Genomic DNA, 23,717 nt, shown 5'->3' with positions numbered 1-23,717 from the left:
ATAGGTGATTGAAAATGAAAACACTGGGATGTCTCGTGGGATTGCAGAAGGCGAATTCTTTGACTGTGGATCACGCTCCTTTTCAGTTCAGTTATTCAGATTAATTCAAAGCGACTGGTGCATCGACGTGTACAGTGGGTTTTGATAAAATCACCCCTGCTCCGATTGCTTCTCCGTTCGTTCTCTATTCATGTCATAAGGTGGGCGCTGGGAGCGGAGCCAAATGCAAGACACATACACTGAAGTACTAGGAACTGAACTGGACTAGAGTTCGGGACGGGACAGGACACAGACTAGGAATTGAGACAGGAACACAGACTTTGGCTGGGAAAGCGGGACCAAGACAAGGAACTGGGAACCAGGAGCCTGGGGTTGGACTCCGAGACAGAGACTGGACAAGGAGCGAGAACTTGGGTCTTGACTCGAACTCGGACCCCGGAACTAGGCGAGGACTGAGGTAGCTACAGGATTGGATATGACTTGGGTTCGTCGAGGCTTCGCTACTGGACTAGGCGAGGCTTGGGGTATTTGAGACTTGGCTGCAGGGCAAGACACGGAACTCCTGCACAGGGCGATGCACATGGACAGAGCAAGAACCCGAAGTCTTGACTCGATCTTGGGATACCCGACCACGGAGCCTTGGTCCCGAGAAAGCAGGACGACAGAGCCTTGGTCTAGAGAGACCAGGAACACGGACCCTTGGTCCTGAGAGACCAGGAACACGGAGCCTTGGTCTAGAGAGACCAGGAACACGGAGCCTTGGTCCTGAGAGACCAGGACCACAGAGCCTTGGTCTAGAGAGACCAGGAACACGGAGACTTGGTCCCGAGAAAGCAGGAACACGGAGCCTTGGTCTAGAGAGACCAGGAACACTGAGCCCAGGCCTAGAGAGACCAGGAACACTGAGCCTTGCTCTAGAGAGACCAGGACCACTGAGCCTTGGTCTAGAGAGACCAGGAACACGGAGACTTGGTCTTGATAGAGACTGGAACACAGAGCCTTGGTCTAGAGAGACCAGGAACACTGAGCCCAGGCCTAGAGAGACCAGGAACACTGGGCCTTGCTCTAGAGAGACCAGGACCACTGAGCCTTGGTCTAGAGAGACCAGGAACACGGAGACTTGGTCTTGATAGAGACTGGAACACAGAGCCTTGGTCTAGAGAGACCAGGACCATTGAGCCCAAGTCTAGAGAGACCAGGAACACTGAGCCTTGGTCTAGAGAGACCAGGAACACGGCGCCTTGGTCTAGAGAGACCAGGAACACGGAGCCTTGGTCTAGAGAGACCAGGAACACGGAGCCTTGGTCTAGAGAGACCAGGAACACAGAGCCTTGGTCTAGAGAGACCAGGAACACAGAGCCTTGGTCTGGATAGACCAGGAACACGGAGCCTTGGTCTAGAGAGACCAGGAACACGGAGCCTTGGTTTAGAGAGACCAGAAACACGGAGCCTTGGTTTAGAGAGACCAGGAACACGGAGCCTTGGTCTAGAGAGACCAGGAACACTGAGCCTTGGTCTAGAGAGACCAGGAACACAGGGCCTTGGTCTAGAGAGAGACAGGAACACAGAGCCTTGGTATAGAGTGACCAGGAACACAGAGCCTTGGTCTAGAGAGACCAGGAACACTGAGCCTTGGTCTAGAGAGAGACAGGAACACAGAGCCTTGGTCTAGAGTGACCAGGAACACAGAGCCTTGGTCTAGAGAGACCAGGAACACAGGGCCTTGGTCTAGAGAGAGACAGGAACACAGAGCCTTGGTCTAGAGAGACCAGGACCACTGAGCCTTGGTCTAGAGAGAGACAGGAACACAGAGCCTTGGTCTAGAGAGACCAGGAACACAGAGCCTTGGTCTGGATAGACCAGGAACACGGAGCCTTGGTCTAGAGAGATCAGGAACACGGAGCCTTGGTCTAGAGAGATCAGGAACACGGAGCCTTGGTCTAGAGAGATCAGGAACACGGAGCCTTGGTCTAGAGAGATCAGGAACACGGAGCCTTGGTCTAGAGAGATCAGGAACACGGAGCCTTGGTCTAGAGAGACCAGGACCACTGAGCCTTGGTCTGGATAGACCAGGAACACAGAGCCTAGGTCTAGAGAGACTAGAAACACGGAACCTTGGCCTTGATAGAGACTGGAACACGGAGCCTTGGTCTAGAGAGACCAGAAGCACAGAGCCTTGGTCTAGAGAGAGACAGGAACACAGAGCCTTGGTCTGGATAGACCAGGAACACGGATCCTTGGTTTAGAAAGACCAGGAACACAGAGCCTTGGTCTAGAGAGACACGGAACACTGAGCCTTGGTCTAGAGAGACCGGGAACACGGAGCCTTGGTCCAGAGAGACCAGGAACACGGAGCCTTGGTCTAGAGAGACCAGGAACACTGAGCCTTGGTCTTGAGAGACCAGGAACACAGAGACTTGGTTTAGAGAGACCAGGAACACGGAGCCTTGGTCTAGAGAGACCAGGAACACAGAGCCTTGGTCTAGAGAGACAAGGAACACTGAGCCTTGGTCTAGAGAGACCAGGAACACAGAGCCTTGGTTTAGAGAGACCTGGAACACGGAGCCTTGGTCTAGAGAGACCAGGAACACAGAGCCTTGGTCTAGAGAGACCAGGAACACGGAGCCTTGGTCTTGATAGAGACTGGAACACTGAGCCTTGGTCCTGAGAGACCAGGAACACAGAGCCTTGGTCTAGAGAGACCAGGACCACTGAGCCTTGGTCTAGAGAGACCAGGAACACTGAGCCTTGGTCTAGAGAGACCAGGAACACGGAGCCTTGGTCTAGAGAGACCAGGAACACTGAGCCTTGGTCTAGAGAGACCAGAACCACTGAGCCTTGGTCTAGAGAGACCAGGACCACTGAGCCTTGGTCTAGAGAGACCAGGACCACTGAGCCTTGGTCTAGAGAGACCAGGAACACAGAGCCTTGGTCTAGAGAGACCAGGAACACTGAGCCTTAGTTTAGAGAGACCAGGAACACGGAGCCTTGGTCTAGAGACCAGGAACACAGAGCCTTGGTCTAGAGAGACCAGGAACACAGAGCCTTGGTCTTGATAGAGACTGGAACACGGAGCCTTGGTCTAGAGAGACCAGGACCACTGAGCCTTGGTCTAGAGAGACCAGGAACACGGAGCCTTGGTCTAGAGAGACCAGGAACACTGAGCCTTGGTCTAGAGAGACCAGGAACACTGAGCCTTGGTCTAGAGAGACCAGGAACACTGAGCCTTGGTCTAGAGAGACCAGGAACACTGAGCCTTGGTCTAGAGAGACCAGGAACACTGAGCCTTGGTCTAGAGAGACCAGGAACACTGAGCCTTGGTCTAGAGAGACCATGAACACAGAGCCTTGGTCTTGAGAGACCAGGAACACGGAGCCTTGGACTAGAGAGACCAGGAACACGGAGCCTTGGTCTAGAGAGACCAGGAACACAGAGCCTTGGTCTAGAGAGATCAGGAACACAGAGCCTTGGTCTACAGATCCGGGACCCCTCCTTAGGAACAGGACTTGGCGCCGGGGCTCTACACAAAGTCAGGACCCCTCCTAGGGAGCAACAACTAGGGCGTGAAAACAGAGACTGCTCCCAACACGAGGTACCTGCAAATGGCCGGACCGACCTGGCGAAGACGTGGACACAGAGACAGTTCCTCATCTAGACACAGCAAGGCTCCGTTCTTCCTCCGGCGGTAGAACTTGGCAGCGATACAGGCGAGTACGCAGGCGAGGCTTCAGGAGGAAGGTGAAGGGAAGAGAACAGTTCAGCAAATTGAGCCGAATCCAGGAGCTGTTTATGTAGTCCGCCCAAAATGAGAACCAGGTGCCTCAATTCGAGCACCAAACAGAACAAGTAAAACCTGGAATAAGGAACGATGGGCCGGACTGTGAAACGGAATGCGGACTTCACGGACCAGACCATGACATTACCTCACCCCCACCCCCCAGACCCCAGCCCCCATGGGAGCCACCTGTCGACCTAAAAATTTTCCCCAAGCTTTTGACGACACGGACAACTGGGGGGACATTCAACAGGAGAGAACCCAGGATGGTGAGAGCAACACGACAGTGTCTGTGTCGCTGGGCCTATGCTTTGCTGGACTGTTCTGTCATAAGGTGGGCGCTGGGAGCGGATCCAAATGCAAGACACAGACTCTGAAGTACTCGGAACTGGACTGGACTAAGGTTAGCGACGGGAAAGGACACAGACTAGGAACTGGAACAGGAACACAGACTTGGGCTAGGACTTTGGATAGGAAAGCGGGACCAGGACAAGGAACTGGGAACTAGGAGCCTGGGCTTGGACTCCGTGCCAGAGACTGGATAAGCACCTAGAACCTGGGTCTTGACTCGGGTTCGGACCCCGGAATTAGGCGAGGAAATGACATGGCTACAAGGACTGGATGTGGCTTGGGTCCTTTGAGGCTTGGCTGCAGGACTAGGCGAGGCTTGCGTTCTTCGAGTCTTGGCTGCAGAACCAGACATGGAACTCCTGCACAGGACGATGCACACGGACAGGGCAAGAACCCGAAGCCTTGAGTCGATCTGGGGACACCTGAACACAGAGCCTGGGTCTTGAGAGAGCAGGAACACGGAGCCTTAGCCTAGAGAGAACAGGAAACGAGAGCCTTGGTCCAGAGAGAACAGGAACACAGAGCCGGGACCCCTCCTTAGGAATAGGACTTGAGGCCTGGGCTCTACACAGAGTCAGGACCCTTCCGTGGGAGCCGGACGTAGGGCCGGGACTCGTAGACAGAACACAGAATGACTGTTCCCGACACAAGGCAGCGGCTAGGCTCTGGATCTAGCGAAGGATTGGACATAGAGACGGTTCCCAACACAACGTAGCGGCAACGGCCGGATCTACCTAGCGAAGACCTGGACACAGAGACATTTGGAAACAATGATAGACAGTTCCTTATCTAGACAGAGCAAGGCTCCGGTCTTGCTCTGGAGGCAGAACTTGACAGCGCTACAGGAGAGGACGCAGGCGAGGCTTCAGGAGGAAGGTGAAGGGAAGGGAAACAAACAGTCCAGCAAATGAAGCTGAATCCAGGAGCTATTTATGTAGCCGGACCGAAATGCGAATCAGGTGCCTCAATCAGAGCACCCAGCAGAACAAGGGAAAACCGGAAAACCTGGAATAAGGAGTAATGGACCGGACCGTGAAACGGAATGCGGATTTAACGGACCGGACAATGACTATTCATGCAACCTGATCAATTGAGTATGTGCTGCATTGACCATTAGACAAAGGAGCAGAAGACGGCCATTCTTCCCATAGAGTCTGCTCCGCCAATTCATCATGTGCTGATCCATTCTCCCATTTAGTCCCACTCCCCCTCCTTCTCACCATAACCTTTGATGCCCTGGCTGCTCAGATACCTGTCAATCTCTGCCTTAAATACACCCAATGACCTGGCCTCCACTGCCGCCCGTGGCAACAAATTCCGTAGATTCACCACCCTCTGGCTAAAAAAATAAAATAAAATCGCATCTCTCTTCTGAATGTGCGCGCGGCAATCCTCAAGTCATATCCTTTCATACGATACTCCCCCACCATGGGAAACAACTTTGCCGCATCCACTCTGTCCATGCCTTTCAATATTAGAAATGTTTCTATGATGCCCCCCCCCCTCCTCATTCTTCCAAACTCCAAGGAGTACAGTCCAAACCCTCTCATTCCCGGAATCATTCTAGTGACTCTTCTCTGAACCCTCACCAACGTCAGCACATCCTTTCTTAAATAAGGAGCCCAAAACTGCACACAGTATTCCAAATCAGGTCTTACCAGTGTCTTATAGATCCTCAACATCACATCCCTGCTCCTATACTCTATTCCTCTAGAAATGAATGCCAACATTGCATTCACCTTCTTCACCACCGACTCAACCTGGAGGTTAAACTTAAGGGTATCCAGCAGAAGGACTCCCAAGTCCCTTTGCATCTGAGAACTTTGAATTCTCTCCCCAGTTAAATAATATTCTGCCCTTTTCTTTCTTCTACCAAAGTGCATGGCCGTACACTTTCCGACATTGTATTTCATTTGCCATTTCTTTACCCATTCCCCCAATATATCCAAGTCTCTCTGCAGACTCTCTGTTTCCTCAGCACTACCGGCCCCTCCCCCTATCTTTGTATCATCAGCAAACTTAGCCACAAAGCCATCTATTCCATAAATCAAATAGTTGATATACAACGTAAAAATAAGCGGGCCCAACACGGACCCCTGTGGAACACCACTGGTAACCGGCAGCCAACCAGAATGGGATCCCTTTATTCCCACTCTCTGTTACCTGCCAATCACCCAAAGCTCTATCCACGTAGGTAACTTTCATGGGCTCTTATCTTGTTTAGCAGCCTCATGTGCGGCACCTTGTCAAAGGCCTTATGAAAATCCCAATACACGACATCCACTGCATCTCCCTTGTCCAGCTTACTTGTAACTTCCTCAAAAATTTGCAATATGTTTGTCAGGCAGGATTTTTCTTTAAGGAAACCATGCTGAGTTCTGCCTATCTTGTCATATGCCTCCAGGTACTCCGTAACCTCATCCTTGACAATCGACTCCAACAACTTCCCAAACACCGATGTCAAGCTAACAGGTCTATAATTTCCTTTTTGCTTCCTTGCCCCCTTCTTAAATACGGAGTGACATTTGCAATCTTCCAGTCCTCTAGAACCAGGCCAGAATCTATCGACTTTTGAAAGATCATTGCTAATGCCTCCGCAATCTCCACTGCTACTTCCTTCAGAACACGGGGGGGGGGGGGGGTGCATTCCATCTGGTCCGGGAGATTTATCTACCCTTAGACAATTCAGCTTCCTGAGTACTTTCTCTGTCGTAATTGTGACTGCGCACATTTCTCTTCCCTGACACCGTTGAATGTCCGGCATATTTCTGATGTCTTCCTTAGTGAAGATAATTAAAATTTCTCCAGCATCATTTTCTATCGGTCCTATATCTACTCTCACCTATCTTTTACTGTTTATATACTTGGAAAAAAAGCTTTTAGTATCCTATTTGATATTATTTGCCAGTTTCCTTTCATAGTTCATCTTTTCCCTCTGAATAACCTTCTTAGTTTCCTTTTGTAAGCTTTTAAACCTTCCCAATCCTCTGTCTTCCCACTAATTTTTGCTTCCTTTTATGCCCTTTGCTTTGCTTTTACTTTGGCTTTGACTTATATAACCATATAACAACCACAGCATGGAAACCGGCCATTCCGGCCCTCCTAGTCCGTGCCGAACTCTTACTCTCACCTAGTCCCACCTACCCGCACTCAGCCCATAACCCTCCACTCCTTTCCTGTCCATATACTTATCCAATTTTACCTTAAATGACACAACTGAACTCGCCTCTACTACTTCTACAGGAAGCTCATTCCACACAGCTGTCACTCTCTGAGTAAAGAAATACCCCCTCGTGTTTCCCTTAAACTTTTGCCCCCTAACTCTCAAATCATGTCCTCTCGTTTGAATCTCCCCTACTCTCAATGGAAACAGTCTATTCACGTCAACTCTATCTATCCCTCTCAACATTTTAAATACCTCGATCAAATCCCCCCTCAACCTTCTACGCTCCAATGAATACAGGAATGGACAGGAGGAGGAGTATAGGAAACTGATACAGGACTTTGTGATATGGTGCAACTCAAACTACCTGCGTCTCAATGTCACCAAGACCAAGGAGATGGTGGTGGACTTTAGGAGATCTAGGCCTCATATGGAGCCAGTGATCATTAATGGAGAATGTGTGGAGCAGGTTAAGACCTACAAGTATCTGGGAGTACAGTTGGACGAGAAGCTAGACTGGACTGCCAACACAGATGCCTTGTGCAGGAAGGCACAGAGTCGACTGTACTTCCTTAGAAGGTTGGCGTCATTCAATGTCTGCAGTGAGATGCTGAAGATGTTCTATAGGTCAGTTGTTGAGAGCGCCCTCTTCTTTGTGGTGGCGTGTTGGGGAGGAAGCATTAAGAAGAAGGACGCCTCACGTCTTAATAAGCTGATAAGGAAGGCGGGCTCTGTCGTGGGCAAAGTACTGGAGAGTTTAACATCGGTAGCTGAGCGAAGGGCGCTGAGTAGGCTACGGTCAATTATGGAAAACCCTGAACATCCTCTACATAGCACCATCCAGAGACAGAGAAGCAGTTTCAGCGACAGGTTACTGTCGATGCAATGCTCCTCAGACAGGATGAAGAGGTCAATACTCCCCAATGCCATTAGGCTTTACAATTCAACTGCCAGGACTTAAGAACTTTTTTTTAAAGCTATTATTAATGCTTTTTGAGTTAGTGATTTAGATGCATATCATATTATTACTGAGTTAAGTATTGTATGTAATGAGTTTTTGCTACAACAAGTGTATGGGACATTGGAAAAAATGTTGAATTTCCCCATGGGGATGAATAAAGTATCTATCTATCTATCTATCTATCTATCTATCTATCTATCTATCTATCTATCTATCTATCTATCTATCTATCTATCTATCTATCTATCTATCTATCTATCTATCTATCTATCTATCTATCAACCTTTCTCTGTAACTGAAGTGCTGAAACCCAGGTAACATCCTAGTAAATCGTCTCTGCACTCTCTCTAATTTATTGATATCTTTCCTATAATTCGGTGACCAGAACTGTACACAATGTACTTCTTTGTCAGCCACAGTTGGCATCCTTTTTCCATTCGAAAATTTCTTCTTCTCTGGAATATATCTGTCTTGCACCTTCCTCACTTCTCGCATAAACTCCAGCCACTGCTGCTCTGCCGTCCTCCCGCTAGTCTGTTTGAAATGACAAAACATCACCGAGGATCTCACGTGGTCTGTACACACCAGCTGCACACAACAGTGCCTCTTTCACCTCAGACGGTTGAAGAAGTTTGGGATGGGCCCACAAATCTTACGAACTCTCTACAGGGGCACAATTGAGAGCATCCTGAGTGGCTGCATCACTGCCTGGTATGTGAACTGTACTTCCCTCAATCACAGGACTCTGCAGAGAGTGATGCGGACAGCCCAGTGCATCTGCAGATGTGAGCATCCCTCTAGGTCATGTTGGTTACGAGGACAGGTGTGTGAAAAGGGTCCGAAGGATCATTGGCGACCCGAGTCACACCAACCACAACCTGTTCAGGCTGCTACCATCCGGGACACCGTACCGCAGCATAAAAGCCAGGACCAATAGGCTCCGGGACAGCTTCTTCCACCAGGCCTTCAGACTGATTAATTCGTGCTGACACCACTGTATTTGTATGTTAGATTGACTGTCGTAATACGTGGTTTATGTAGTTCAGTGTAGTTTTTGTATTGTTCATGTCGCACCCTGGTGCTGAAAAACGTTGCCTCGTTTTCACTGTGTACTCTACCAGCAGTTATGTTCGAAATGACAATAAAAATGGACTTGACTTGACTTGATAATATTTATTATAAATTACACATTGCATATTTAGACGGCGACAAAACGCAAGATGTTTTGCTCCTCGTGTATACGAAGGAAGTAATAAGGCCAAGTCAATTCAGTTCAGTTCAAATCAATGGTATTCTATTACAGATCGAGTCGATCCGGAGTTCGGAGATCAACTCCGGTGTCGTCTGTAACATGTCCTTAGATCTCCCTCATAGTATGTGTGTGTTATTCCCGGGCGATCCGCTTTCACCCACTCAGTGAACCTAGATACAGTACACTTGGTCCACTCTACCGTATCGTTAATGAGTATGGTAAGTATTTGTGGGATCCAGCACCGACCCCTGCAGGGAAGGAAAACGCTCACCACTGGTTGCTAACCAGCGTAGCACCCATATATCACAACTCTCTGTTTTCTACCAGTTAACCAATCCGCTATCCATGCTGATGCATCACCCACAACTCTATGCATCCTTACCTTATGGATAAGTCTTTTATCCGGCACCATACCGAACGCCTTCTGGAAATCCAAGTAACTACCACCCATCTGTCCCCCTCTATCGACTGTACTCGTTACATCCTCAAGGAACCCCAGTAAGTGTGTCAAACAGGACCTGCCTTTGCTTAATCCATGCCGCCTCTGCCTGATGGATCCATTGCTTTCGAGGTGGCTCCGCTATTTTTTTTTAGATTGAAGCATTTCCCCAACTGCAGATGTTAAACTAACAGGCTTATAATTAACTGTCCCAAATATATAGCCTGTGTTACCAGTGTACGCGGGCCAAACCCTCCCTCATCGCAATATTGTCTCTGTTGTTCAGGCAGAATACGCTGGGATTAGATTGAATTATTGCACCCTCCATTTGGATGAGAAATTCAATCACACTGTGATCACTCTTTCCAAAGAGGATCCCTAACCACAAGAGCAATGATGTTCCCTGTCTCTTTGCACGGAACCTGAACAAAGACAACACATTTCCTTGTAGGTTCAGGAACATGCTGTTCAGGAAAAGCATCACGGATGTATTCCATGATGTCCTCCTCAATTCTGTCCCCAACAACTCGAGTCACCCAATCCGTGTGCAAGTTAAAGTCTGCCGTGATCACCGATGTTCCATTCTTACATGCCTCAGATATTTCACTGTCAATTGCCTGCGCCACTGTCATGTTATTATTCCGTGGCCGATGGGACAACTCCCTCCAGTGATATTTTCACATTACTGTTCCCAAACTCTACGCAGAATGATTCAACCTTCTGCTCCTTAGATCTTATATCATATCTCACTATCGCCGTGATATCTTTAATTAAGAGCCCTGTCCCATCTCCCTTACCTTCTTGCCTATCCTTCCTTATTACCTGATATCCTTTGAAATTTAATTCGGAATCCTCTTCACCCTACAACCACGTTTCTGTAATGGCCTCTAAATTTTACCCCCTGTAGTTATTAATGCCGCACGTTCACTGACCCCGCTTCGAATAAGACGGGCATTCGGTTAAAATGTCCTCACACTCATTGCACATTTGAAATCTTATGAACTTTTATCTCTTTCGCTCTTGACTTGTCTTCACTACACTCTTACGTTTCTCTTATCTTATCTTTTGCGTTCGCTATATCTGTGTCCAGACTTTTCTCTTTTGCTGGATTCCAAGTGGAGCCCGTTCCATTTGGACATCTCCCTCCTTCCCGATACTGGTGCCGGTTTCCCCAGGGATTCAAACCCACTTCTTCCACATCAATCCTTGAGCCACCCGTTTAACTCTCCAGTCTTCTGGCCCTCCGCCGATTAGCACGTGGCCCTGGTAGCAATCCAGAGATGACCACCTTTGTGTTTCTGTTTCTTTAATGTCGTCCCCTAGCTGCCCAAATTCACTCAGTAGGACCTCCTTCCTCGTTCTACGTGTTTCGGGAATACCCACATGGACCAGGCCATTCTGGATCTTTTCCCTCCTACTGCAAATTCCGTTGCTGGACGGAAAAGGTGTCCCGCCCCCGGGCACCAGGCAGGCAGCACAGCTTCCGCGACAGGGATCTCTTTCTGTTCCTCTTACTACCTTATCCCCAATTACTACTGCCTTTCTGTTCTCTCCCGTCCTGAATGGCACCTGATCTACGGGGCCACAGTCAGGTTGCTCATGCTGTCAATAGGCCCCACTCTCATCCACACAGGGAACAAGTATCTCAGGCCTGTTGGACAAGCTCAAGAGCTGAGGCTCCTCCAGCACTGTCCCGTGGATCCCACTTCCCGCCTCACTCGCAGTCACAACCTCTTCTCCCTGAGCACAGACCTAATGTGAGGCAGCTCATCTAATGGGCGTGACTACCTCCTGAAACAGAGAATCCAGGTAACTCTCCCCCTCCTCCCCGATGTGCCGCGGTGTTTGACATCAACCCTGAGCCCGAGTTCCTCGAGCAGCAACACTTAGCAGACGTGGTCACCAGGAACCACACCGGGGTCCGCCAGCTCCCACATCATGCAGTCACACCAGATCAGCGATCGTGCCCATCCCTTCTTTATGTAATTCGCTGTAATTTAGCGACTTTTTAATTCAACCACCGGCTACTTACCTGTGCCTCCTCGCCAAAGGCCTTGAGCCAAAGCCTCAAGTTCCCACTCCTACAATGGTTCAGTCATACAACGGCCGCTCCACGTGACCCTACTTTACCCTCATTCTCTCCTGCTAATGAATCGCGATTCGATTAGTCAGTCGCAGATACGCCGAGCCTCGTTTTTTTTTCGCCGCAAATTCGCTCAGATATATATACACACACACATACATACATATATATATACACACTAACACTCATGTAGGACAGGATCACTATCACTAGTACTAACCCTAATTCTCCCCTCGGTCTCTCTCTCTCTCTCTCTCTCTCTCTCTCTCTCTCTCTCTCCTCTCTCTCTCTCTCTCTCTCTCTCTCTCTCTCTCTCTCTCTCTCTCTCTCTCTCTCTGTCTCGTTCTTTCTCTGTCTCTCTCAATCTATCTATCTCACCCTATTTATCGATCGATCTACCTAAACTGTTTACACAGTCTCCAATCTGTGCTGGACAATCCGTATTTTGACGACATTGAAGTTTCTCAACTCTAAACTTGTTCTCTTAACATTCTGCACTGGCATCTCCCAAGGCGAGAAATTTTATTGCCTGCCATCTAATTGTGAAGAGTTCTGGCCATTACCTTTACAGCGATGCTCTGTGTCTGATTATTTTTCCTGCAAGTAAATATTTTTCCATTCAGTAGATTTGAACCAATAAAACCCGCAGGTTAAAGCCCTTTGCGAGAACCATCACAGAACCGCATGACGTCAGCTATTAAACTACAAGGTCACACAACATGGAGGTGGGGCAGTCGGCTCATATTGTCCATGCCGGTTGTAACATTACTGTCTCGTGAATCCTAATTTCCAGGCCGAATTCCATAAACCTTCTTGGAACTGGTATTCCATGTGTTCATCCAACCATTCGCTTTATACTGACAAATTTCGATGTGCTTCAAATACACTTCCTCCTCAGTCAGTACTTGTGGCAGAAAAATGAATTCAAATGAAACAACTTGCAAAACTTTGACAAAGCGCGGAATAAAAAAAAACATTGCTAGAGATGTATACCCCTTTGTGCTGATTTGTGCCACAATTCATTGCCCTTGTTTCGAATATGGCAATATCCCGTATTTTGACGACATTGAAGTTCTCAACTCTAAACTTGATCTCTCAACTCTCTGCATCGCCATCTCCCAAGGCGTGAAATTGTATTGTAGGCAAACTGACCGTGAAGAATTCTGGTCATAACTTTTTCTGTGATACTCCCTATCTGATTATTTTCTCCTATACCTAAATACGTTCGCTACAAGAGATTTACAACCAATAAAACACGCAGGTTAAAGTATTTTGTGGTGACAAGTGCAAAACCGCATCATCAGCCTTTAAACTACAGGGCCACAAAACACAGAGGTGGGCATTCGGCTCATATTGTCCATGCCGGTTGTAACTTTACTGTCTCTATCTGTCTGAATCCGAATTCCCAGGCGGAGTTCCACAACCTACCTGCACCTGATATTTGATATATTCATCTAACCATTCGCTTTATACGGGCAAATTCGGGTGTCATCATAAACACCTCCACCTCTATCAGTACTTCTGGCTGAAAAATCAATCTCCCATCTCCTTTCCACACGCCCTTCTTCTCCTTCCGTGAATCGCATGGTGCCTGGTTACAGATTAACCCGTCTGTTTATTTCTCAGGCGATAAGATAAAAATAAACATGCGGAACTTTGCTGAAGTAGACCAGATTACAACTTCACTGCTGGACTTTGCTTACTGGGGGAGTTTATCGCTTTGAACTTTGAATGGCATCCTGTGAGCATTAGAAACACCTGAAGTTAATATTTAATTCTGAACAGAGGTCAAACTGCACAGACATGCTGACAATGAGATTTCAGGCAGAGAAAAATGATGTTGTTGGATTTTTAACTTCCATGATAACTTTCACCTCGTTGCTGTTATTCGTTCATGAAATATGTACAACGAGGCAAGCAGTCGACATTCGGCCCTTCTACCCAGTTTAGCCTTTTAGGAAGATGTTTACTGATTGGTCAGCGGCATCTGCTCTATTTTCCGGCCTGTTCAATGCGACAATTGAACAACAACACCAGTATAACATGTAAAGGTTAGAGCGCAGGTTTAATGGAAGTATGTAGAATTATCAGCGATTTCGAGAGGTTAAATGCGAGTAGGCCTTTTTGGTGAGACTACAATAGAAGACTTGGGTTCAGGTTAAAAGCTGAAATTTAAAAGGAACAACCATTTTCTGCCAAATATAAACTAACCCTGCTGCCTAAAACCTTAAACACGGTGGATGCATTGTTTTGTGATGACACGTCTGTCGTCGCCATGAGGTTACCATCGAAACCATCAGGTTGGAGTATCGGATGATAACGCCTTTCGGTAAGCAGCAGAAATCAGTTGATGATCCCAAAGATGGACAACCCCAACAAGCTTTATTTGTTGGGTAAGCTGTTTCTTTCCGCTGGCCCATAAACTGAGATATATTTGGGCTCATTCACACCAGGGTTTCAGGGAATAGGCAATTAAATTAGGCATTACTGGGGCAGAATTCCACCTGTTAATCAATCGGTCATGAGTCTGCAATCACCTGTTGCAATTAGACCGCAATAAGATCATAAGACCATGAGATATAGGAGCAGAAGTAGGCCATTCGGCCCATCAAGTCTGTTCCACCATTCAATCATGGGCTGATCCAATTATTCCAGTCATCCCCACTCCCCTGCCTTCTCCTCATACCCTTTGATGCCCTGGCAAATCATGAACCTATCTATCTCTGGCTTAAATGCACCCAATGACTTGGCCTCCACAGCCACTCGTGGCAACAAATTCCACAGATTTACCACCCTCTGACTGAAGTAATTTCTCCGCATCTCAGTTCTAACTGGACGTCCTTCAATACTGAAGTCGTGCCCTCTTGTCCTAGACTCCCCTACCATGGGAAATAACTTTGTCATAACTAATCTGTTCAGGTTTTTTAACATTTGGAATGTTTCTATGAGATCCTCCCTCATTGTCATGAACTCCAGGGAATACAGCCCAAGAGCTGCCAGACATTCCTCATACGGTAACCCTTTCATTCCTGAAATCATTCTTGGTAATGTTCTCTGAACCCTCTCCAATGTCAGTATATCCTTTCTGAAATAAGGAGCCCAAAAATGCACACAATACTCCATGTGGTCTCATGAGGACCTTATAGAGCCTCAACATCACATCCCTGCTCTTATATTCTATACCACTAGAAATGAATATAGACATTGCATTCGCCTTCTTCACAACCGTCTCAACCTGGAGGATAACCTTTAGGGTATCCTGCACAAGGACCCCCAAGTCCCTTTGCATCTCTGCATTTTGAATTCTCTCCCCATCTAAATAATGGTCTGCCCGTTTATTTCTTCCACCAAACTTCGTGAACATACACTTTCCAACATTGTATTTCTTTTACCACTTCTTTGCCCATTCCCCTAAACTATCTGAATCTCTCTGCAGGCTCTCTGTTTCCTCAACACTACCCGCTCCTCCACCAATCTTTGTATTGTTACATACCCCGTAACTGGGTGCCTGACTAGCAGAAAAAGAAGAATCCGTTGGAGTCTGGTGGTACTATATTCAAAAGTGTTTATTAGTAAAATAAGCAAAACAATACCAATAATGCAAATATACAGATAACACAGGTTAGCAATAATAAACCTCAAAGTGTAGGAATAATAATAAGCAATAATAAACAAGCTCTATCGATGTCCAGGGGTAAATAAATTGTCATAGAAAAGTATAAAGTTCAGTTCAGTTCGTGGCGTGCTGAGGTAGATATGGTTGTTGTGTTGTAATCGTTGGAGAGAGAGAGAGAGAGAGAGAGAGAGAGAGAGAGAGAGAGAGAGAGAGAGAGAGAGAGAGAGAGACAGAGGAGAGAGAGAGAGAGAGAGAGAGAGAGAGAGGAGAGAGAGAGAGAGAGAGAGAGAGAGAGAGAGAGAGAGAGAGAGAGAGAGAGAGAGGAGAGAGAGAGAGAGCGAGCGAGCGAGAGAGAGAGAGAGAGAGAGAGAGAGAGAGAGAGCGAGAGCGAGATGTAGCAACAACTGTTGCGGCAGGCAAACCTTTTACTCCTTTCTTAATCGTCGTGTCGTTGTGGCCATTCAGTTATAACCCCTCTGTCATCCAGCTAGACCGCTCGTCTGTGGTGGACTCGTCACTCTGGCATGAGTGGACACACACACAAGTCCCCACCGGCCCTGCTGTAGCACTGTGAGTTTAACTGGCAGATCTCCTGGTTCGGTCTCCGATGCCCCCACCTTTCCTTGTGGGTTCCAACACTCAATCAGTGTCCACTGGCGTGTCTGAAGGGTGTCTCTCCAGACCTGTCTTTTATCCCTACTAACGGGGTCTCAGCTATCAATCAATTTTGAATGACTGTGTCCATCAAACCAGCCCACTCCTGCAGTCCACTGAGGAATGTTAATGTGCAAAATAGTAGAAGATAAGTAACCTTGCAGAAGTCATAATACAGTAAATCAACAGTCTCTCTCCACTCTCTTATCTGTAACAGATGTTCTTGCATGTTTTCCATCTCTCTCTCTCTCTCTCATGAGCAGCATAGCAACAGTAATGGGTCGTGATTCTCATGTGGGGGAATGGGTAACTCTGCACCCCATTGTCCATCAGATCTGTTCATCACTCATAACACCCCCATCCTTCTGGGAATTTTCACCAAGAATTTTCACACAGAATTACAGAGTTTAACAAAATACAGAAGTGTTCTTAACTACAAAATAATGCAGATGCACATTCAAATTAATATCTAGATAAACAATCAGCAATTACATTGTCACTCCACTTAACATGTTGTATTTTAATATCGAATTCCGTAACTTCCTATTTTTATTTTTCATGTCAGCCAAAAATGCCAAGGGATTGTGTTCTCAGCTTAGGTGTATATTACAAAGTGCGAACCAATACATGTGTGATTATAATATAGTACATTACGAAAGTTTGAACAAATACTAAAATCTATGTCACTTTTAAACTTAACATTCAAACAGTCAATCTTTCATGGTGTTTTTTTATCTTTCACATGCTTTGCCAAATTCCCTCAAAACCAGATCTTGTTATTCAAAGTGGCATTTGGTCAACCTTTGTCCCTTTTCCACTTAACACTCGCGTGGTTAGCTTGTTCACCAGTGTGGAATAGGCCTTCACAGACTCCATTCACAGGCGCTATCTTATCACCAATGTTTTCAAACTAAGCCCATTTGCTGAACTTCCACACAATTCGTTAATTTTAAGCAAGTCATTAATTTTATCTTCAGGATCTTTCATTCTATTTGTTTTCAGTTTAACAGCTGCAGATGATCCCTCTTGGTCAAAACAACATTTCAACCTCTGCCTCTCCAAATCACATACTTGAATAACATCAAGTTGTTAATCTTTAAATTTCCAAAGACACTGTAATTGATTCACAGGCACCTTGTTAACAAGCCATTGTTCAGCTAACCGTCCCTTCCCTTTTGTCAATCCTTCTAAAACCAATTCAGACTTTAAATTTTCTTTATTCAATTTAGAAACAACACCTTTCCCTTCTCCTTCAATAATATTCACATCACCAACTTTCATCTCATCATTAACTTTTAACACACCTTCCAACACAAACTGCTGAGAATTCTCACTTTGCACTGGTAGCAAGGTTAACCCTTTCTTCACTGAACCAAGTCCATCTGACCCAAAAGGACTGCATTCCTTTTCAACTAAATCAGATACCTCAGACTTTTCCTGAGTTTCAATACTAGGTTCAGTACCCTGTGCATCCACATCCTGAACACAGGCAAACGGGACATCTACCTCTTCCAGGCTTTCAATACCAGTCCCCTTTTCAAATTCTAAGTTTCCCTGATCCTCCCAGTTACTCTCTGGGCAACTCCCATCCGGAGTAAACTCAAGCCTGCGGGTTAAAACAACCTCGTCTGTTAACCCAGCAGACTCCCTCAAGGTAGCGGCATCCTTTTCATCTAGGACAGCCCTTTCATCATTATCGAGAACACATTTAAATTCTTCAACTGCAAACTGCTCTGTCAAGCCAGACAGATCATCCGTGTCCAACCCTGCACTTTCTAACTGCTGTATCTGTTTCCTTATAAACATCTGATGTCGGATGCACACATGGAGACAACAACGCAAGCGCTGGCGATGTTGGAAGTATCAAAAAGAAAAAGGAAATCCCGGAATATACTCAGGCTGCCGAGCAGCCTCCGTGGATAAGGAACGGTTAAGATTTCAAGTCGAAGATGTTCTGTCAGAACTGCTGCACGAGTCCCATCGGCCCCATTTCCCTCTCTCTACGGTGAAGGTTCAATTAATACTTTGTTTCCCCACCTCCCAGTCCTGCCTTGCAATGTCGACTTCTGTTTTTCCCTTCACAGATGCTTCCCGACCTGCTCACTGTCTCCATCAGATTCTGTTTCTGCCCCTTAATGTTATGTGACTTATACCCCGGGAAACTGGCTCCAAGATTAGTTCGTTCAGTATGTACAACGGCTGTATTTTATTCACAAAGGGGTTGTTTCCTTAACTTCGTGAAATCAGGTTTGCACTGCTCGGGGATCTGTATTCTGAGAAACGCGTCTACTTCTCAAAACGTCAGGAGTTTCACTCGACACTACGTCTTGACGTCAACTGAAGCTTCTACTGTGAAGAACGGCTGAGCGATCCTGCTTACAGGCCTGGGCACAGTATGTCCCTCGGGTACCGAAGCAGATAAGCCGACATGGCTCTCCGTAATTTGAACCGAGTAGTTCTGCCTGCTCTTTAGTTCTCCGGGCTCTGGGAAACATGAAATACTCTTCGCCGTAGGGTTAAATGAAGATATTAAATTTCCGGCAAATTGACTTCTAAATAAATCACTCCAGACCTTCCATGAAGTTGGTTCTGAGCAAACTGGCATTGTGTAACCAACACTTCCCGAGCTCAATTCAACGAACACTCAATTGTACCGAAAACAATGGAAATGCATCTCGCGAATGTCAACCTTTGACGTGCTTCATCCTGTTTCGTCAGGTCACAGGACATGAAACAGTATTGGGAACTGACTGGACAGGACAAGTTAATTTCAGACTTGAGACAGTATTTTGAAAACAGAACCCTGCAGCTGAATCCTGATGTTGTCTGGCCCATCTACAACAGAAATAGAGATTGTATGCTGTTTCTGTGATCGGTGATATTGAATGTAAATTAATGTAATGAGCAACCTGCGTACCTACAATTAACTTCCAGGTAGATCTCTGCACTGTCGCTGTTGCAATGAATATTGACAGTACGTCTATAATTTCCTGTGGCATTTCTGTTCAGATGGGTTATGTTCAGACTCGGTTTTTCTGAAAATCGAGATATTGATGTTAGATGTCTTCTAATGATTTTATCTGAATTACGCCCTTAACGTCACAGGTGTATACAACTTTATCGTTGTTTTTTTTATCTGAGAGTGTAATAGTTGATGGTTACATTGACACGAGACACGGGCTCTGCCAATAGAACTGAAAGAGGAATGGAATCACTCCCTTCTACTGCAGTCCAATCACATCAGCTGGGCTCGGTAGACCCAATTTGTATCCTGTCCAACATATTAGCCTGAATGTCAAACAAATTGGAGTTTATAAAAAGGAGTTCCCGGGTATAATTCTACGGAATCATGGAGAGGATACGTTTCATTTTGTCCGCCTCTTTTTTTTCACGGGCTACTTAATTTAGTTTGCATAAGATTGGTTCGTTCAGTATGTGCAGTGGCTGAATTTCATTCACAATGTGATCGATTCCTTAACGTCGTGAAGTCACGTCGGCGCTGCACGAAGGTCTGAACTCTGAGAAAGAGATCTGCTTCTGAAATCTTCAAGAGCTTCATTTCACAGTCAGTGGTGATTCCAAATGAAGCTGCCGGTGTGAAGAGAAGCGATGGGAAATCCTGCTTACAAACATGGGCACAGAATGTCCCTCTGTGACAGAGGCAGATAAACCGGCACAGTTCTCCATTATTTTAAATGAAGGGTTAAAATGTTTTGGCAAGCATGGGACGTTATTCGCTGTAGACTTAAATGAACATCTGTGGAAATTTGACATAAATAAATCCCGGAACTTGACTTACAATTAAAAAGCCCTGAAGGACCTCTAGTATATCTGTTACTCTGCTCCACCTTCCCTATCCCTGATAAAGTTTTTTCTTTAATATGACGAATAAAGTAGATAGAATAGAACTGCAAAATAAAATTGCTCAGAAGTTGAAGCGGTGGTTGGAATTGAATATTGACGGAAACTTTCACTTGCCCTGTACTGTAATCTTTACAGAAAAGCCGCTGTGTTTCATGGTTACTTTGATCTCAATCTGACAAGTATAATTTCTACGGTCAACGTTGTTTACCGACTCAGTGGGGTTGTCCTGGCCTGTCTGCACATAGGTTATCCCACTGCGCCATCTATTGTCAGCAGTGGGAACTGACTGGGCAGAACAAGATAATTTCAGGCTTGTAACGATATCTGTAACAGGTTGACCCTGAAGCTGAATCATGAAGTTGTCTGGTCCATCTTCAAAGGAAATCGATATGGTATGTTGTTTCTGTAATCAGTAATACTGAAGGTAATTTGATGTAATGAGCCATCTGCAAACTTAGTTAACATGCAGGTAGATCTCAGCGCTGTCACTACTGAACTCATTGTTTATCGTACATTTATATTTTCCTGTCATTTCTGTGAACACGGGTTATGTTCAGATTAGAATTTTCTGAATACTGAGACCTCCTTTCATTATCCTGAATGGGTTTGTTATCATTTGTCCATGTTCGTCTTTGAAGAATTCTCTTGTTCGTCACAAGTGACTTCAACTTTTTTTCGATGACCGAAGGCTCTGCTCCTGCACTGTCCTGCTCTATGTGTGATATTAAATTGTTTTCACCCGAGGGAGAGTCACGAGCAAAGTGACGTAATCATCAGATAAATGTTCGGCCTTTGAGAAACCAGCGGTCCATGCGCCAGTAATCAGCAGAGGATCAGAGGTGGAGAGGATCAGTAACTTTAAATTTCTGGGTACGACTCTCTCCGAGAACCAGTTCTGGAGCCCCCGTATAAATATCATTGCGAGGAAAGCACGCCAACACTTTTAAACCCGCAGGAGCCTGCCGGGTTTCGGCATCTCATCAAGTACCTCGGCAAACCGCTGCAGATATGTCGAGTGAAGTGTAATGACGGCCTGCAGTAAGATATCGTCTGGGAAGAAGAGGCACAACTGCACACTGTGATAACTGACGCCGGTGACAATACAGTGGCGGCCGTACTTCCATTGGCAAAGTTGAAAGAGCAGCAGCACAGAAAGCAGGCGGCACAGTATCACCACAAGGGGGCAGTGTCGGAATGCGGAGACGAGGTCGGAATGGGAGCAATGGTCACACGGTTCCTGTGCCGCTCAAACCTTGCAGTCTGATCTCGCACCTCTTCTCCTTCTGTCTCCAGTTTACGGATCAGTCGAGGCATTACAGGATATGCCGAGGAGACAGGTGCATGGGGTTGAGTGAGAACTGGGATCAGCCATGATCGAACGGCGGAGCAGACTCGATAGGGCTGAGTGGCCTAATTCTGCTCCTATGTCTGATAGTCTTATACTGCGAGTGTCTGACACAGTGAAGATTGACACAAGATACTTATTACATTCGGCCGTGATTTCTTTGCTCTATTACTAACTCGTCAGCATCATCTTCCAGTGGTACAATATCAACTCTTGCCTCTCTTTTACTCTTTATATATCTGAACAACTTTTGATACCTGATATTTTTGGCTCACTTACCTTAATTTTTCATCATGTCTCTCCTGTGAGTGTGTGTGTTTTTTTTTGTTGTCTCCTGTTGGTTATGTAAAAGATTTCCGATCCTCTCACTTCCCATTGTTTTCTTGCTATATTACGTGACCCCGCTTTTGCTTTTATCAAAAACAGGAGAGAATCTGTGGATGCTGGAAATCCAAGCAACACATACACAAAATGCTGGAGTAAGCTAGGAGGCCAGGCAGCATATATGGGAAATAGTAAACAGTCGACGTTTCGGGCCGAGACCCTTCATCAGGACTGGGAACAAAGAAGATGAGACGTCAGAGGAAGAAGTGTGGGGGTTGGAGGGGTGGAAGACGTGGTAGGTGATGGGTGAAACTGGGAGAGGGGGAGCAGTGAAGGAAAAATCTTCTTTGGATTTTATTTCCTTAACGATTCTCGAAGGATCATTGCTAATGCCTCCACATCACTTCAGCCACCTCTTTCAGATCTCTGGGGTGTATACCATCTGGTCCAGGTGACCTATTTACCTTCAGACCATCTCTGTTTCTCAAAGAACCTTCTCCCGTATAACATAACTTTACACATTCTGACCACTGACATCTGGGACTTCCATATTCCTTCGAGAGATAAGAGTGATGTACAAGACTTATTCAGTTCATCTGCCATCACCTTGCACCCCCACCCCATTACTACCTGTCCAGCATCATTTTTCAGTGGTCCGATATCCACTTCAGCCTCTCTTTTACAATATATGTACCTGAAGAAAAATTTAATATTGCGGGCTAGCTCACCTATGTGTTCCATCTTTTCCTTCTTAATTATTTTAGTTGCACTCTGTTTATTTTTAGAAGCTTCCCAATTCTCTAATTTCCAAATAACTTTAGCTCTGTGCCCTCTCCTTGGTTTTTACGTTGTCTTTGGGTTCTCTTATCAGCCACGGTTTTGTCACCTTACCTTTAGAATACTATTTGCTCTTTGTGATGTGTATGTACCCTGTGCCTTCCGAATTGCTCCCAGAAATTCCAGCCATTGCTATTCTGTTTTCATCCCTGCCCGTGTTCTTTTCAAATCAATTTTGTCCAATTCTTCTCTCTTGCTCTCAAATTCTCAAATTACACATCTGACTTTAATGTCAGGGTAACATTAATGTCACCTTCTCTAATGTCAGGGTGAATTTGATCATATTAAGAGCACTTCGCCCGAAGGGTTCCTTGAACTCGTGACCTAATTAATTCATTAATCATTCACCAAAATCTTGCTTTAAAATACAAACTCATAAATGCCCTCCATTACTTCATAAAGGCACCATACATTCAAGCCTGATCCAGTTTTAGAGTCAAAATATTACAATTTATATGATAAACTCCAAGTAAATGGCAGGATACTTGGTAGTGTGGAGGAGCAGAGGGATCTGGGGGTACGTGTCCACAGATCCCTGAAGGTTGCCTCACAGGTAGATAGGGTAGTTCAGAAAGCTTATGGGGTGTTAGCTTTCATAAGTCGAGGGATAGAGTTTAAGAGACGCGATGTAATGATGCAGCTCTATAAACTCTAGTTAGGCCACACTTGGAGTACTGTGTCCAGTTCTGGTCACCTCACTATAGGAAGGATGTGGAAGCATTGGAAAGGGTACAGAGGAGATTTACCAGGATGCTGCCTGGTTTAGAGAGTATGGATTATGATCAGAGATTAAGGGAGATAGGGCTTTACTCTTTGGAGAGAGGAGACATGGTAGAGATGTACAAGATATTAAGAGGAATAGACAGAGTGGACAGCCAGCGCCTCTTCCCCAGGGCACCACTGCTCAGTACAAGAGGATATGGATTTAAGGTAAGGGGAGGGAAGTTCAAGGGGGATATTAGAGGAAGGTTTTTCACTCAGAGAGTGGTTTCTGCGTGGAATGCACTGCCCGAGTCAGTGGTGGAGGCAGATACACTAGTGAAATTTAAGAGA

The 23,717-nt window shown here is 46.1% G+C and overlaps 1 long non-coding RNA gene across 1 annotated transcript in view; it reads right to left on the bottom strand.

Moving 5' to 3' along the window:
* Window positions 1-23,717, bottom strand: part of LOC140721223 (uncharacterized) — a 216,817-nt gene that overhangs the window by 85,527 nt on the left and 107,573 nt on the right. The gene's annotated exons all lie outside the window — the stretch shown is intronic.

The sequence above is a fragment of the Hemitrygon akajei genome, unplaced genomic scaffold (genome assembly GCF_048418815.1).
Source record: "Hemitrygon akajei unplaced genomic scaffold, sHemAka1.3 Scf000052, whole genome shotgun sequence".
Classification (NCBI taxonomy): Eukaryota; Metazoa; Chordata; class Chondrichthyes; order Myliobatiformes; family Dasyatidae; genus Hemitrygon; species Hemitrygon akajei.
Note: the sequence above shows the minus strand (reverse complement) of the source record. Positions and strands in the feature narration are given on the sequence as shown.